This window comes from Hyla sarda, chromosome 1 (genome assembly GCF_029499605.1).
Source record: "Hyla sarda isolate aHylSar1 chromosome 1, aHylSar1.hap1, whole genome shotgun sequence".
Lineage (NCBI taxonomy): Eukaryota > Metazoa > Chordata > Amphibia > Anura > Hylidae > Hyla > Hyla sarda.
Window position 1 is genome coordinate 192,025,800 of NC_079189.1, and position 17,458 is coordinate 192,043,257.

At 41.6% G+C, this 17,458-nt stretch overlaps 9 non-coding genes across 9 annotated transcripts; 4 read left to right on the forward strand and 5 right to left on the reverse strand.

The window, feature by feature from the left end:
• Positions 1-206: 206 nt before the first annotated feature.
• TRNAF-GAA (transfer RNA phenylalanine (anticodon GAA)) lies at positions 207-279 on the reverse strand. The gene has a single exon. It is a non-coding gene; the product is annotated as a tRNA-Phe (tRNA).
• A 152-nt stretch (positions 280-431) lies between these two features.
• On the forward strand, positions 432-514 carry TRNAL-CAG (transfer RNA leucine (anticodon CAG)). The gene has a single exon. It is a non-coding gene; the product is annotated as a tRNA-Leu (tRNA).
• A 3,421-nt stretch (positions 515-3,935) lies between these two features.
• TRNAL-CAG (transfer RNA leucine (anticodon CAG)) lies at positions 3,936-4,018 on the forward strand. The gene has a single exon. It is a non-coding gene; the product is annotated as a tRNA-Leu (tRNA).
• Positions 4,019-4,595: 577 nt separating this feature from the next.
• Positions 4,596-4,668, reverse strand: TRNAF-GAA (transfer RNA phenylalanine (anticodon GAA)). The gene has a single exon. It is a non-coding gene; the product is annotated as a tRNA-Phe (tRNA).
• Positions 4,669-5,691: 1,023 nt separating this feature from the next.
• Positions 5,692-5,774, forward strand: TRNAL-CAG (transfer RNA leucine (anticodon CAG)). The gene has a single exon. It is a non-coding gene; the product is annotated as a tRNA-Leu (tRNA).
• A 579-nt stretch (positions 5,775-6,353) lies between these two features.
• TRNAF-GAA (transfer RNA phenylalanine (anticodon GAA)) lies at positions 6,354-6,426 on the reverse strand. The gene has a single exon. It is a non-coding gene; the product is annotated as a tRNA-Phe (tRNA).
• A 152-nt stretch (positions 6,427-6,578) lies between these two features.
• Positions 6,579-6,661, forward strand: TRNAL-AAG (transfer RNA leucine (anticodon AAG)). The gene has a single exon. It is a non-coding gene; the product is annotated as a tRNA-Leu (tRNA).
• A 570-nt stretch (positions 6,662-7,231) lies between these two features.
• TRNAF-GAA (transfer RNA phenylalanine (anticodon GAA)) lies at positions 7,232-7,304 on the reverse strand. The gene has a single exon. It is a non-coding gene; the product is annotated as a tRNA-Phe (tRNA).
• Positions 7,305-7,603: 299 nt separating this feature from the next.
• TRNAF-GAA (transfer RNA phenylalanine (anticodon GAA)) lies at positions 7,604-7,676 on the reverse strand. The gene has a single exon. It is a non-coding gene; the product is annotated as a tRNA-Phe (tRNA).
• Between the last annotated feature and the right edge of the window lie 9,782 nt (positions 7,677-17,458).

Consider the following 17,458-nt stretch of genomic DNA (forward strand, 5'->3'; position numbering starts at 1 on the left):
TGTCTCTTTTTATAAAGAAAAAAAAACTTCAAAATTTTCAAAATGAAAACCAAACACTGTACTGGCATGAAATGCTAACGGGATATGTAAAACAATTTTCTCCACAATGCAAAATAGTGCCTTTGAGGTATATTAACTAAGCTGCTAAAACTCTAAACGCATAAACGACTTAACTTACTTCAGGTAATTTTGAGACATAAGGTAACTGCTGAAACCCGGGATCGAACCAGGGACCTTTAGATCTTCAGTCTAACGCTCTCCCAACTGAGCTATTTCGGCTAACACACCTAGTTGACAGATGGTGGTGAAGGGCACAGTGTTGTAAAATGTCCCCAACGATAGGGATGTTTTTTCTTGTGTTAAACCAACGGTTTTACAGCTCGCATGGCTTCTTTTTTTTTTGCATTGGTGGAGTTGTAATACAAAGAAATGTCAGGATGGCCGAGCGGTCTAAGGCGCTGTGTTCAGGTCGCAGTCTCCTCTGGAGACGTGGGTTCGAATCCCACTTCTGACAGATGTTTTTTATATATAGAGACTAAAAATCTTCAAAAAATTTCGGAATGAAAACTACACACTGTACTGGCATGGAATGCTAACGGGATTTGTAAAATTATATTCACCACAATGCAACATAGGGCTTTTGAGGTATTTTACCTAAGCTGCCAAAACTCTAAACGCATGTTCACTTTAGTGGATTTTGAGTTAAAATGAAACTGCTGAAACCAAGGATCAAAGCAGGGATATTTAGTCAAACGCTCTCCCAACAGAGCTAGTTCAGCTAACACACTCAGTGCATTGATGGTTGTGTAGATGGTTGTGTAGAGCACAGCATTGTAAGATGTCCCCAATGATAGGAATGGTTTTTCATGTGTAAAAATGTCTCTTTTTATGAAGAAAAAAAAACTTCAAAATTTTCAAAATGAAAACCAAACACTGTACTGGCATGAAATGCTAACGGGATATGTAAAACAATTTTCTCCACAATGCAAAATAGGGCCTTTGAGGTATATTAACTAAGCTGCTAAAACTCTAAACGCATCAACGACTTAACTTACTTCAGTTGATTTTGAGACATAAGGGAACTGCCGTAACCCGGGATCGAACCAAGGACCTTTAGATCTTCAGTCTAACACTCTCCCAACTGAGCTAATTCGGCTAACACACCTAGTTGACAGATGGTTGTGAAGGGCACAGTGTTGTAAAATGTTCCCAACGATAGGGATGTTTTTTCATGTGTTAAAACAACGGTTTTACAGCTCGCATGGCTTCTTTTATTTTTGCATTGGTGGAGGTGTAATACAAAGCAAAGTCAGGATGGCCGAGCGGTCTAAGGCGCTGCGTTCAGGTCGCAGTCTCCTCTGGAGACATGGGTTCGAATCCCGCTTCTGACAGATGATTTTTATATAGAGACTAAAAATCTTCAAAAAATTTCTGAATGAAAACTACACACTGTACTGGCATGGAATGCTAACGGGATTTGTAAAATTATATTCACCACAATGCAACATAGGGCTTTTGAGGTATTTTACCTAAGCTGCCAAAACTCTAAACGCATCAACGATTTCACTCACTTTAGTGGATTTTGAGTTAAAATGAAACTGCTGAAACCAAGGATCAAAGCAGGGATATTTAGTCAAACGCTCTCCCAACAGAGCTAGTTCAGCTAACACACTTAGTGCATTGATGGTTGTGTAGATGGTTGTGTAGAGCACAGCATTGTAAGATGTCCCCAATGATAGGAATGTTTTTTCATGTGTAAAAATGTCTCTTTTTATAAAGAAAAAAAAACTTTAAAATTTTCAAAATGAAAACCAAACACTCTACTGGCATGAAATGCTAATGGGATATGTAAAACAATTTTCTCCACAATGCAAAATAGTGCCTTTGAGGTATATTAACTAAGCTGCTAAAACTCTAAACGCATAAACGACTTAACTTACTTCAGTTGATTTTGAGACATAAGGTAACTGCTGAAACCCGGGGTTGAACCATGGACCTTTAGATCTTCAGTCTAACGCTCTCCCAACTGAGCTATTTCGGCTAACACACCTAGTTGACAGATGGTGGTGAAGGGCACAGTGTTGTAAAATGTCCCAAACGATAGGGATGTTTTTTCTTGTGTTAAACCAACGGTTTTACAGCTCGCATGGCTTCTTTTTTTTTTTGCATTGGTGGAGTTGTAATACAAAGAAATGTCAGGATGGCCTAGCGGTCTAAGGCGCTGCGGTCAGGTCGCAGTCTCCTCTGGAGACGTGGGTTTGAATCCCACTTCTGACAGATGTTTTTTATATATAGAGACTAAAAATCTTCAAAAAATTTCAGAATGAAAACTACACACTGTACTGGCATGGAATGCTAACGGGATTTGTAAAATTATATTCACCACAATGCAACATAGGGCTTTTGAGGTATTTTACCTAAGTTGCCAAAACTCTAAACGCATGTTCACTTTAGTGGATTTTGAGTTAAAATGAAACTGCTGAAACCAAGGATCAAAGCAGGGATATTTAGTCAAACGCTCTCCCAACAGAGCTAGTTCAGCTAACACACTTAGTGCATTGTGTAGATGGTTGTGTAGAGCACAGCATTGTAAGATGTCCCCAATGATAGGAATGGTTTTTCATGTGTAAAAATGTCTCTTTTTATAAAGAAAAAAAAACTTCAAAATTTTCAAAATGAAAACCAAACACTCTACTGGCATGAAATGCTAACGAGATATGTAAAACAATTTTCTCCACAATGCAAAATAGTGCCTTTGAGGTATATTAACTAAGCTGCTAAAACTCTAAACGCATAAACGACTTAACTTACTTCAGTTGATTTTGAGACATAAGGTAACTGCTGAAACCCGGGATTGAACCATGGACCTTTAGATCTTCAGTCTAACGCTCTCCCAACTGAGCTATTTCGGCTAACACACCTTGTTGACAGATGGTGGTGAAGGGCACAGTGTTGTAAAATGTCCCAAACGATAGGGATGTTTTTTCTTGTGTTAAACCAACGGTTTTACAGCTCGCATGGCTTCTTTTTTTTTTGCATTGGTGGAGTTGTAATACAAAGAAATGTCAGGATGTCCGAGCGGTCTAAGGCGCTGCGTTCAGGTTGCAGTCTCCTCTGGAGACGTGGGTTCGAATCCCACTTCTGACAGATGTTTTTTATATATAGAGACTAAAAATCTTCAAAAAATTTCAGAATGAAAACTACACACTGTACTGGCATGGAATGCTAACGGGATTTGTAAAATTATATTCACCACAATGCAACATAGGGCTTTTGAGGTATTTTACCTAAGCTGCCAAAACTCTAAACGCATGTTCACTTTAGTGGATTTTGAGTTAAAATGAAACTGCTGAAACCAAGGATCAAAGCAGGGATATTTAGTCAAACGCTCTCCCAACAGAGCTAGTTCAGCTAACACACTTAGTGCATTGTGTAGATGGTTGTGTAGAGCACAGCATTGTAAGATGTCCCCAATGATAGGAATGGTTTTTCATGTGTAAAAATGTCTCTTTTTATAAAGAAAAAAAAACTTCAAAATTTTCAAAATTAAAAACCAAACACTGTACTGGCATGAAATGCTAACGGGATATGTAAAACAATTTTCTCCACAATGCAAAATAGTGCCTTTGAGGTATATTAACTAAGCTGCTAAAACTCTAAACGCATAAACGACTTAACTTACTTCAGTTGATTTTGAGACATAAGGAAACTGCCGAAACCTGGGATTGAACCAGGGACCTTTACATCTTCAATCTAACGCTCTCCCTACTGAGCTATTTCGGCTAACACACCTAGTTGATAGATGGTGGTGAAGGACACAGTGTTGTAAAATGTCCCCAACGATAGGGATGTTTTTTCATGTGTTAAAACAACGGTTTTACAGCTCGCATGGCTTCTTTTATTTTTGCATTGGTGGAGGTGTAATACAAAGCAAAGTCAGGATGGCCGAGCGGTCTAAGGCGCTGCGTTCAGGTCGCAGTCTCCTCTGGAGACGTGGGTTCGAATCCCACTTCTGACAGATGATTCTTATATAGAGACTAAAAATCTTCAAAAAATTTCTGAATGAAAACTACACACTGTACTGGCATGGAATGCTAATGGGATTTGTAAAATTATATTCACCACAATGCAACATAGGGCTTTTGAGGTATTTTACCTAAGCTGCCAAAACTCTAAACGCATCAACGATTTAACTCACTTTAGTGGATTTTGAGTTAAAATGAAACTGCTGAAACCAAGGATCAAAGCAGGGATATTTAGTCAAACGCTCTCCCAACAGAGCTAGTTCAGCTAACACACTTAGTGCATTGATGGTTGTGTAGATGGTTGTGTAGAGCACAGCATTGTAAGATGTCCCCAATGATAGGAATGGTTTTTCATGTGTAAAAATGTCTCTTTTTATAAAGAAAAAAAAACTTCAAAATTTTCAAAATGAAAACCAAACACTCTACTGGCATGAAATGCTAACGGGATATGTAAAACAATTTTCTCCACAATGCAAAATAGTGCCTTTGAGGTATATTAACTAAGCTGCTAAAACTCTAAACGCATAAAGGACTTAACTTACTTCAGTTGATTTTGAGACATAAGGTAACTGCTGAAACCCGGGATTGAACCAGGGACCTTTAGATCTTCAGTCTAACGCTCTCCCAACTGAGCTATTTCGGCTAACACACCTAGTTGACAGATGGTGGTGAAGGGCACAGTGTTGTAAAATGTCCCAAACGAAAGGGATGTTTTTTCTTGTGTTAAACCAACGGTTTTACAGCTCGCATGGCTTCTTTTTTTTTTGCATTGGTGGAGTTGTAATACAAAGAAATGTCAGGATGGCCGAGCGGTCTAAGGCGCTGCGTTCAGGTCGCAGTCTCCTCTGGAGAAGGGGGTTCGAATCCCACTTCTGACAGATGTTTTTTATATATAGAGACTAAAAATCTTCAAAAAATTTCAGAATGAAAACTACACACTGTACTGGCATGGAATGCTAACGGGATTTGTAAAATTATATTCACCACAATGCAACATAGGGCTTTTGAGGTATTTTACCTAAGCTGCCAAAACTCTAAACGCATGTTCACTTTAGTGGATTTTGAGTTAAAATGAAACTGCTGAAACCAAGGATCAAAGCAGGGATATTTAGTCAAACGCTCTCCCAACAGAGCTAGTTCAGCTAACACACTTAGTGCATTGTGTAGATGGTTGTGTAGAGCACAGCATTGTAAGATGTCCCCAATGATAGGAATGGTTTTTAATGTGTAAAAATGTCTCTTTTTATAAAGAAAAAAAACTTCAAAATTTTCAAAATTAAAAACCAAACACTGTACTGGCATGAAATGCTAACGGGATATGTAAAACAATTTTCTCCACAATGCAAAATAGTGCCTTTGAGGTATATTAACTAAGCTGCTAAAACTCTAAACGCATAAACGACTTAACTTACTTCAGTTGATTTTAAGACATAAGGAAACTGCCGAAACCTGGGATTGAACCAGGGACCTTTACATCTTCAGTCTAACGCTCTCCCTACTGAGCTATTTCGGCTAACACACCTAGTTGATAGATGGTGGTGAAGGACACAGTGTTGTAAAATGTCCCCAACGATAGGGATGTTTTTTCATGTGTTAAAACAACGGTTTTACAGCTCGCATGGCTTCTTTTTTTTTTTGCATTGGTGGAGGTGTAATACAAAGCAAAGTCAGGATGGCCGAGCGGTCTAAGGCGCTGCGTTCAGGTTGCAGTCTCCTCTGGAGGCGTGGGTTCGAATCCCACTTCTGACAGATGTTTTTTATATATAGAGACTAAAAATCTTCAAAAAATTTCAGAATGAAAACTACACACTGTACTGGCATGGAATGCTAACGGAATTTGTAAAATTATATTCACCACAATGCAACATAGGGCTTTTGAGGTATTTTACCTAAGCTGCCAAAACTCTAAACGCATCAACGATTTAACTCACTTTAGTGGATTTTGAGTTAAAATGAAACTGCTGAAACCAAGGATCAAAGCAGGGATATTTAGTCAAACGCTCTCCCAACAGAGCTAGTTCAGCTAACAGACTTAGTGCATTGATGGTTGTGTAGATGGTTGTGTAGAGCACAGCATTGTAAGATGTCCCCAATGATAGGAATGGTTTTTCATGTGTAAAAATGTCTCTTTTTATAAAGAAAAAAAAACTTCAAAATTTTCAAAATGAAAACCAAACACTGCACTGGCATGAAATGCTAACGGGATATGTAAAACAATTTTCTTCACAATGCAAAATAGTGCCTTTGAAGTATATTAACTAAGCTGCTAAAACTCTAAACGCATCAACGACTTAACTTACTTCAGCTGATTTTGAGACATAAGGAAACTGCCGAAACCCGGGATCGAACCAGGGACCTTTAGATCTTCAGTCTAACGCTCTCTCAACTGAGCTATTTCGGCTAACTCACCTAGTTGACAGATGGTGGTGTAGGGCACAGTGTTGTAAAATGTCCCCAACGATAGGGATGTTTTTTCATGTGTTAAAACAACGGTTTTCCAGCTCGCATGGCTTCTTTTTTTTTTGCATTGGTGGAGGTGTAATACAAAGCAAAGTCAGGATGGCCGAGCGGTCTAAGGCGCTGCGTTAAGCTTGCAGTCTCCTCTGGAGGCGTGGGTTCGAATCTCACTTCTGACAGATGATTTTTATATAGAGACTAAAAATCTTCAAAAAATTTCAGAATGAAAACTACACACTGTACTGGCATGGAATGCTAACGGGATTTGTAAAATTATATTCACCACAATGCAACATAGGGCTTTTGAGGTATTTTACCTAAGCTGCCAAAACTCTAAACGCATCAACGATTTAACTCACTTTAGTGGATTTTGAGTTAAAATGAAACTGCTGAAACCAAGGATCAAAGCAGGGATATTTAGTCAAACGCTCTCCCAACAGAGCTAGTTCAGCTAACACACTTAGTGCATTGTGTAGATGGTTGTGTAGAGCACAGCATTGTAAGATGTCCCCAATGATAGGAATGGTTTTTCATGTGTAAAAATGTCTCTTTTTATAAAGAAAAAAAAACTTCTAAATTTTCAAAATGAAAACCAAACACTGTACTGGCATGAAATGCTAAAGGGATATGTAAAACAATTTTCTCCACAATGCAAAATAGTGCCTTTGAGGTATATTAACTAAGCTGCTAAAACTCTAAACGCGTCAACGACTTAACTTACTTCAGTTGATTTTGAGACATAAGGTAACTGCCGAAACCCGGAATCGAACCAGGAACCTTTAGATCTTCAATCTAACGCTCTCCCAACTGAGCTATTTCGGCTAACACACCTAGTTGACAGATGATAGATGGTTGTGTAGAGCACAGCATTGTAAGATGTCCCCAATGATAGGAATGGTTTTTCATGTGTAAAAATGTCTCTTTTTATAAAGAAAAAAAAACTTCAAAATTTTCAAAATGAAAACCAAACACTGTACTGGCATGAAATGCTAAAGGGATATGTAAAACAATTTTCTCCACAATGCAAAATAGTGCCTTTGAGGTATATTAACTAAGCTGCTAAAACTCTAAACGCGTCAACGACTTAACTTACTTCAGTTGATTTTGAGACATAAGGTAACTGCTGAAACCCGGAATCGAACCAGGGACCTTTAGATCTTCAGTCTAACGCTCTCCCAACTGAGCTATTTCGGCTAACACACCTAGTTGACAGATGATAGATGGTTGTGTAGAGCACAGCATTGTAAGATGTCCCCAATGATAGGAATGGTTTTTCATGTGTAAAAATGTCTCTTTTTATGAAGAAAAAAAAACTTCAAAATTTTCAAAATGAAAACCAAACACTGTACTGGCATGAAATGCTAACGGGATATGTAAAACAATTTTCTCCACAATGCAAAATAGTGCCTTTGAGGTATATTAACTAATAGTGTTGCTCACGAATATTCGCAATGCGAATATTCGTCGCGAATATAGCATATTCGCGAATTCGCGAATATTTAGAATATCGCGAATAATATTCGCGATTACGAATATTCGTTTTTTCCCCAAACTTGTTGAAACACAGATCACATTATAGTGATCTCCATCGACGGATAATTGCATTGCTGGTATGATTAGAGACCATGGGGGTAGAATCTAAGGCAATTAGTTAGTGCATGCGAATATTCGTATTGCGAATATTCGTATTGCGAATATTCGCGAATATTTTCCACGCCCTTCTTATGCCTCTGAGCCAATGATAGTTCTGCAACCACAGTTGTCAGAGGTTAGCAACCTCCCTAGCAACCAATGGAAACTTGCTGGCACGACCAGTATATAAGATCACTCCCAGCAGTATTTGCTTGCAGATTCACATGGTGGTTTTGAGAGTGGAGTGCTTCTGTCATTTTTACAGCGTCCTTTGAGCTTTGTGCTTCATAGTACTACGTTAGACCCAACTGCTTTTTTCAAAGCAAAAGCCCCAACTGCTTTTTTCAAAGCACATATCTTTGTTTTTTTGTCTAGGTTAGTGTAGATTAGTGTTAGATTTCTGTGTAGTTAGTTTACGTGTAATTTTCTTTAAGGTAGATTAATTTAGTGTGTGTTTATTTTGTGTGTTTTGTGTTAAAAAAAAAAAGAAGAAAAAAATTAGGTTTAGTTTCGTTTAGTCATATATTAGTTTGTGTAAGTAGAGTTATTGTTTAGTTTATATTAGTTTAGTATTTGTTTTCATCGTCCGTGTCAGCGTCTGTCTGTTAGCTTAAAAAAAAAAAAAAGTTTAGTTTTAGCTGTTAGTTTAGTTTTAGTTCCAGTTTAGTAGTTGTTGTCTGTGTCCTTGTCTTTGTCTTTGTGAAAAAAAAATAAAATAAAAAAAAAAGTTGTAGTTTACATATAGTTTAGTATTTGTTGTCATCGTCCGTGTCTGCGTCAGTTAGTGTAAAAAAAAAAAAAAAAAAAAAAAAAAAAAGTTTTAGCTGTAGTAGTTTAGTTCTAGTTTAGTAGCTGTCTGTGTCCTTGTCTACGTCTTTGTCCTTGTGAAAAAAAAAATTATTGTAGTTGAGTAGTCTTTGTCTGCGTGCTTGTCTTTGTTTTAAAAATAAAAAAACATCTCACATTCCCCCCCCCAATAAAGTTTCACCCCTCCCCATCAGCAAGTATGAGCAATATACGTGGCCGTGGCAGCAGGGGTAGGGGAGTTACTCCCAGTGCTGGGTCGCTGCCAGCACGGGGTAGCTCTCGCGCCCCTACAAGTGGATCAGGTGGAAGGGGAGTCCGCCTGATCCGTGATTTTTTTTCCGCGGGCAGCCGCCCGATATTAGCGTCTCAGGCTCCGATAGTGGTGGAGTTTATGGGGCACAGCAGTGCCACGGAGTCCTCAGTCCCAACTCCAAGCAGCCCCCACAGCAGCACCACCAGTACACCGGTGTTGCCTTTAGGACCTGCCCCCAGCCCCCAAGAGTCAAGCCTCTTACTGTTTGACAGCGACAGTGAGAGGGATATCTTGGGGGAGGCCCTGCATCAGGCAGACATCCAGTTCTGTCCTCATGCTCAGGACCTTTTGGAAGGGATGATGGAGGAGGAGGAAGGGGTACCTGCTGTCAGTACCCCAGAGACATCCCTTCCAAGTGGTGCGGGTGTTTTTGGGCAAGAAACACCCGCATCTAATCAGACCCAGGCGTCAGTGAGGGGACAGTGGAGCCAGGTTAGCGGCTCCATGTCAGCTGTTTCCCTCAGCCCACCACAGTTTAGCCCTGGGTCTGACATATCTGGGGGCGAAGAGGAGGGTGACCCAACATGGGTGCCACCTCCCTTGTCAGTTCACAGCAGCAGTGACGAGGAAGGTAGGCACCCTGGGGAAACGGTGCGCCAGGTCACCAGGGAGACCAGCGTCAGGGTCTCCCCTGGTGATGGAAGCAGGAGGTGCCAGCAGCAGCAGCAGCCAGCTCCACCTGTGCGCACTGAGCCCGAGCAGGTGCAAGTCAGCACCACCCCATCTGATAGGAGGGGGGTGCTGAAGTCACCTGTCTGGGCTTACTTCACCCTGGCAGCAGACAATCCTACCATAGCCATCTGTCAGCTTTGTCGTGCCAGGGTGAGGAGAGGGAAGTGTTTGGCTCGGCTGGGTACCACAGCTCTGACCCAGCATCTCCGAGTCAACCACTGGCGGGAGTATGAGCGTATGAGGGGTGGTGGTAGCAGCGCCACCACCAGTGTGCAGGGTACAGCAGCCCCTGCCACACCCTCACCTGATCCCATTAGTTCATGCTCCCCCGCTCCCTCTGGTAGAGGTACTGGTACCGGCAGCCAGACCTCTTCCTCCAATGCACCCTCCTCTTCAGTGTCCTGCACTGCCGTCCGGCGCCAGCCGTCTGTCACAGACGCATTTGACCGCACCACTCCCTTCCCCCCTGGAGACCGACGTGTGCGTTCCCTCAATGGGCTCCTGGCAAGGGTTATCGCCCAACATCTGCTGCCCTTCAACATCGTGGACAGCAACCCCTTCAGGCAGATGTTGGAGCAGGCCCAACCCAGATGGCGTGTCCCCAGCCGCCATTTTTTTGCCAGGACTGGTGTCCCTGCCCTACACCAGCACATTGTGGAGAATGTATCCCTGTCGCTGGATCACGCTGTCAGCGACAGGGTGCATCTCACAATGGATGGCTGGACCAGCAGGCATGGGCAGGGGCGATACATCAGCTTCACGGCCCATTGGGTTTCCCTCCGAGGCGCCGGGGAGGGATCGGCGGCATCAGATTTTGTGGTGCCGCCCCGGGGTGTCCAGGGGAGAACTGCTGGTCTCCCTCAAGCCACTGTCTCCACAGCTGCTGAGCCTCCCAGCAAGCGTCCCCGTAGCTACTTAAGTGTGGGGCACGTGCGCTGTCAGGCCGTGCTCCAGCTTGTTAGCTTAGGGGACCGGAGACACACTGGACATGAAGTGCTGACCGCACTTCAGGCTCAGGTCCAGAAGTGGCTGACACCCCGAAGGCTCCAGGCAGGTATGGTTGTCTGTGACAACGGCAGCAACCTACTCTCCGCCCTCCATGCTGGCAGTCTGACTCACGTGCCCTGTCTGGCACATGTCCTCAACCTTGTGGTGCAGAAGTTCCTGCACACCTATCCCGGGTTGAGTGACATTGTGCTAAGGGTACGTAGGATTGCCAGCCACTTCAGGCGCTCCCCAACCGCTGCCGCGTCCCTGTCCAAGTTGCAGCAGGACAACAGCCTGCCCCCTCACAGGCTGATTGTGGACAGTGTGACGCGGTGGAACTCCACCCTCCACATGCTGGAGAGGTTGTGGGAGCAGCGAAGGGCAGTGAGAGAATACCTGCTGGAGCAAGGCACTTCCGGGCCAACACAAACCCTCCCGTACATCACCAATGTGGAGTGGGGGCAGATACAGCAGGTCTGCCATGTGTTGGCCCCTTTCGAGCAGGCGACCAAGATGGTCAGCAGGGAGCATGTCGGCCTCAATGACGTGCTCCCCATAGTGTTCCTGCTGGACAGGGCACTAGATCGCCTGCTCGATGCTGGGGAGAGTGCCTTGGTGGAGCAGGAGGAGGCAACACTGCTCCACCAAGACCAGGCCCAGGACGAGGAGGAGGAGGAGGAGGTTACTGCTGATGTCCTGGAGTCAGGGCCTGGTCAGGAGGGAGAGCCGGTGTTGGGGGCACCGATAGTCCGGGGGTGGGGCATCTCAGAGCGTGAGCAGCAGCGCCTGCAGCATGAGGAGCAAGAGGTCATGGACCCGGGCAGCCATGAGGAGTCACAGCGGGCTGTGCTCTTCCCCATGGCTGCCCACATGCTGCGATGCCTCAGGAGGGACCCCCGGATCAAGACTATCAAGGAGAGGGATGATTTTTGGATGGCCACCCTTTTAGATCCGCGGTGCAAGGGGAAACTGGAGCAGTTCCTCCCAGCCAGCCGGAGGCAGCACCGGTTGGAGGAACTGCAGGCCCGCATGGTCAGCCGGTTGGAGCAGGCAACTCCCCGGCCTCCAGTTGTCCCCGCCCATCTCACCCAGCAGGTGGCTGCACCAAGCAGCAGCAGCCGAGCAGGGGACCTAATGGGTGAGATGAGGATGTTCTTCCAATCTGAGCGACCCAGTAGCAGCAGCAGCAGCAGCAGTCACCACCAGCGGCTGGCCCGCATGGTGGCAGACTACATGGGGTCCGTTGCTGCTTCTGACAGTATGAGCACCGACGACCCCATGGAGTACTGGGTTGCCAGATTGGACACCTGCCGCGAGCTCGCTCAGCATGCGCTGGAGTTATTGTCTTGCCCCCCCTCCAGCGTACTATCTGAGCGGACATTCAGTGCGGCAGGTGGGGTGGTCACGGACAAGAGGACCCGTCTGTCCACAGACTCCGTGGACAGACTCACATTCATCAAGATGAATGAGTCCTGGATCGGCGGCGACTTTGTGGCACCTGCCGTCGGTTCAGGGCGCTGAAGGGTCCCTTGTCATTCATTCCCTCTCCTTGGCTCTCCCTCCATTAAATCCGTTGTTTTTTAACTTTTTAATTATTTATTTATTTATATATATATATATATATATATATATATATATATATATATATATATATATATATTAATTTATTTCTTTTATAATCATGGTAGAATGGCTTAATATAGTAATTTGATGATGAATTTATTCACTTTTTAATCATGGTTTAATTTATATATTATTTATAATCATGAAATTATGTAAATAAATCTGTACATTTGAGTTTAATTATTTATTTAGCTATTTAGTTATTTATTTATGTATAAATCTGTCCTTAGGGACCTCTCTGGCAGAGTGACCCCAGGGCCCCCTGTTATGTTTCTCAGGTTTTAAATTTGTCTTTTAATACCTTAACTTGTGTGCAAAAGTAGTGTTCTACTTTTAAAATGCTGTTTAATTTATAAGTCAAGTGTTCTTTAAGTCTATCAAGGTCAGGTGACTCAGGCAGACCAATTAGACCATTGTTGTTAACTCCTCCCTACGAAAAGCCCACATGGAAATTTTTATTCAGCAGTTATAAACAACAACAAAAAATAATTAAAAAGGAGACCACACGTTTTTTCTAAAGAATAACTTTTTAATAAATCATAAAATCAACTATAACAACAACCCAAAAAAAAAAAAAATCTAAGATAACTTAATGATTATCTCCTATCATTTTCTTCTTGTTTTCACGCTCCATGCGCCTATATGTCTCCATATGGTTTCGCATCTTCTCCTGATGTTTTGTCAGGTCTCTCATTTTTTTTTAAGTTGTTTTGCAAGAGATATGAAATAAAATTTTGAATTACTTCTAATGAAGAGTCAAAAGGATTTTTGTATAGTATATGTAAAAGCACTTACAATACATAACATAACAAAATATTAAACTAAGTAATAACTTAGTTATCAAGTATAAATGCTTTATAAATAACATTAACAACTTTTTTTCTTTAAATAGATGAGCGAATCTAATTGTTCTAATCATTTTTTTTATAATTTACAAAAAAAGATATTTTCAGTGGTGAATAAATTCCCCTGAAATCCACACCATTATGTAAGAAAAATGTAAATAAAATCATAAACCTTTCAGGACCTCACCATAGATACTGGTGCATGACTGAGGTAGTATAATAAAATATATAACATATATATATATATATATATATATATATATACATATATATATATATATATATATATATATATATATATATAATATAATATGAGGATTTTTTTTTCATTAAAAGTGATTACTTTGTCGATTTTAGAATACACATTACTACTGCAATGCATTTTCAATTATCAGGAAAGCTATTTTTCTTTAGTCCGGACTGAATCGTACAATCCCGTTAATGCACTTTCAAACAGTCGGCCTTTGCTACCAACATCTCACTCTATTTTGACCTTATCATGGCGTCAGACGCCACTCCGCTGGCGCTCTGGTCTTGCCGACTGGAACAACTAACCAAAACGGAGTGGGACAGTGGAGACGGTGTTTTCCAATCCATCATACGGCCCGTCGCAGAACGGTGCACACCGTCCTCCCCTGTTAGAGCTGACCCTATGCACATAATTTTTAACAGAATATACATTCAATTGCACTAACTTCAACTTATCCTGACGTCAGACGCCACTCCGCTGGAGCTCTGGTCTTGCCGACTGGAGCAACAAACCAAAATGGAGTGGGACAGTGGAAACAGTGTTTTTCAATCCATCATATGGCCCGTTGCAAAACTGTGCCCACCGTCCTCCCCTGTTAGAGCTGACCATATGCAGGACCCCCACAACTTACCTACTTCTATCTAACATTATTTAGACTTCTGTTTTGTGTCTGTGAGTGAGAAGTTTAAAGGCCGATAGCAACATACTTTCAACCATAATAGACAATTCCATTGCAGTAATTGTGTGTATTCAAAATTTTTTTTTAAATGACATTCAAAATTTTTTAGAGTTTCCTCATATTGTTATATAAATTATATATTTTATTACAATACTAAAGTCATGCACCAGTAACACTGGTGATGTTTTTGATATTTCTTGATTTTTATTATGCATTCCAAGAAAGTGTTATAATATGCACTTTGGACTTTAAATTATTTTCCTTTTAAACTCATAGTGGGCAGTTAGTGTTAAAGAGCATAAGTATTTCCAGGCTGTGTCATTAAGCCACTATATGCTGTCCTTATGCTGCTGGAACATTAGTTTAAAATGTAATTGCTCATCTATTTAAAAAGTTATTTATTGCATAGAAAAAAAGTTATTTTAACTTTTTAATTTTGAGGCCATATGGTGTAGTCAGGCTACAGCAACCTCAGGCCTGTGTCATTCTGCTTTTCCAATCTACTACCCATGCTGCTGCAACTTCAAGCCTTTGTCATTTTGCCACTATATTGTCTCCTACTGCTGATGCCAAAAGGCTGAGTGATTATGTACCTATATAGTACTCATACTGCTGCTGTCACCCTTTGCCCCAGTGATTTGCAACTTTCTATTACTACTGCTGCTGCTGATGGCACCTCTTGGCAGAGTGATTTTCCACTATCTATTACTACTGCTGCTGCTGATGGCACTTCTTGCAAGAGTGATTTTCCACTATCTATTACTATTACTACTGCTGCTGCTGATAGCACCTCTTGCCTGAGTGCTCTGCCATTTTTTTTATTACTATTACCACTGCTGCTGATGGCACCTCTTGGCAGAGTGATTTGCCATTTTTTTATTACTATTATCACTGCTGCTGATGGCAACTCTTGCCCGAGTGATCTGCCATTTTTTTTTATTACTATTACCACTGCTGCTGATGGCACCTCTTGCCAGAGTGATTTGCCACTATCTATTACTATTACTACTGCTGCTTCTAATGATGGAACTTCTTGCAAGAGGGATTTGACACTATATACTACTATTAACACTGCTGCTGCTGCTCATGGCACCTGTTGCCCGAGTGATTTGACACTATATTGGCCCTCATTTACTATTCTAAACCCGACCTCTTTTGTCGGGTTTTTTTGGCGCATCTTTGTCTGCGCCATGTCGCAGACATTGTGCGCCAGTCTGCGACACTATGCAACATTTTTTCCCGACGGACCCGATGTGGATTCTCCCAAACCCGAAAAAGGGGCGTAACCCGACATTTCTGAGCTTTCCCACGTATTTATTAAGGTTTCCAACCCGAATTTGTTGAATTGTTGTGGATTTTTTCCCGACAGCTCAGAGGAGTTGGAAACCAAAACCAACAAAACCCAGTGCGACAAACAGGATGCGACATAATAATAAATACCAGGGGAAAAAAGCAGTCGGGTAAGAAAGCAACATAGACTTACAACCCGATTTTCTTAGTAAATGAGGGCCATTGTCTACTATTACTATTCATGCTGCTGCTCATGGCATCTCTTGCACGAGTGATTTGTCACTATATAGTACTATACTACTATTACCACTACTGCTGCTGTCACCTCTTCCCCGAGTTTTTTTACACTATCTAGTACTATAGCGACTACTGCTGCTGCTTGTAACCCTTGCCTGAGTGATTATGACATTATAGATTACTATTACTACTGCTTCTACCAGCATGATGATTTTTTTGCCTCTATATTGTCTGATCATGCTGCTGTCACATAAAACCTGAGTCATTCTACCACTATATTGTCTGATCATGCTGCTGTCACATAAAACCTGAGACATTCTACCACTATATTGTGTGATCATGCTGCTGTCACATAAAACCTGAGTCATTCTACCACTATATTGTGTGATCATGCTGCTGTCACATAAAACCTGAGACATTCTACCACTATATTGTCTGATCATGCTGCTGTCACATAAAACCTGAGTCATTCTACCACTATATTGTCTGATCATGCTGCTGTCACATAAAACCTGAGACATTCTACCAATATATTGTCTGATCATGCTGCTGTCACATAAAACCTGAGTCATTCTACCACTATATTGTCTGATCATGCTGCTGTCACATAAAACCTGAGTCATTCTACCACTATATTGTGTGATCATGCTGCTGTCACATAAAACCTGAGTCATTCTACCACTATATTGTCTGATCATGCTGCTGTCACATAAAACCTGAGACATTCTACCACTATATTGTGTGATCATGCTATTGTCACATAAAACCTGAGTCATTCTACCACTATATTGTGTGATCATGCTGCTGTCACATAAAACCTGAGTCATTCTACCACTATATTGTCTGATCATGCTACTGTCACATAAAACCTGAGACATTCTACCACTATATTGTCTGATCATGCTGCTGTCACATAAAACCTGAGACATTCTACCACTATATTGTGTGATCATGCTGCTGTCACATAAAACCTGAGTCATTCTGCCACTATATTGTGTGATCATGCTGCTGTCACATAAAACCTGAGTCATTCTGCCACTATATTGTGTGATCATGCTGCTGTCACATAAAACCTGAGTCATTCTACCACTATATTGTGTGATCATGCTGCTGTCACATAAAACCTGAGTCATTCTACCACTATATTGTCTGATCATGCTACTGTCACATAAAACCTGAGTCATTCTACCACTATATTGTGTGATCATGCTATTGTCACATAAAACCTGAGTCATTCTACCACTATATTGTCTGATCATGCTACTGTCACATAAAACCTAAGTCATTCTACCACTATATTGTGTGATCATGCTATTGTCACATAAAACCTGAGTCATTCTACCACTATATTGTCTGATCATGCTACTGTCACATAAAACCTGAGTCATTCTACCACTATATTGTGTGATCATGCTATTGTCACATAAAACCTGAGTCATTCTACCACTATATTGTCTGATCATGCTGCTGTCACATAAAACCTGAGACATTCTACCACTATATTGTGTGATCATGCTGCTGTCACATAAAACCTGAGTCATTCTACCACTATATTGTCTGATCATGCTATTGTCACATAAAACCTGAGTCATTCTACCACTATATTGTGTGATCATGCTGCTGTCACATAAAACCTGAGAC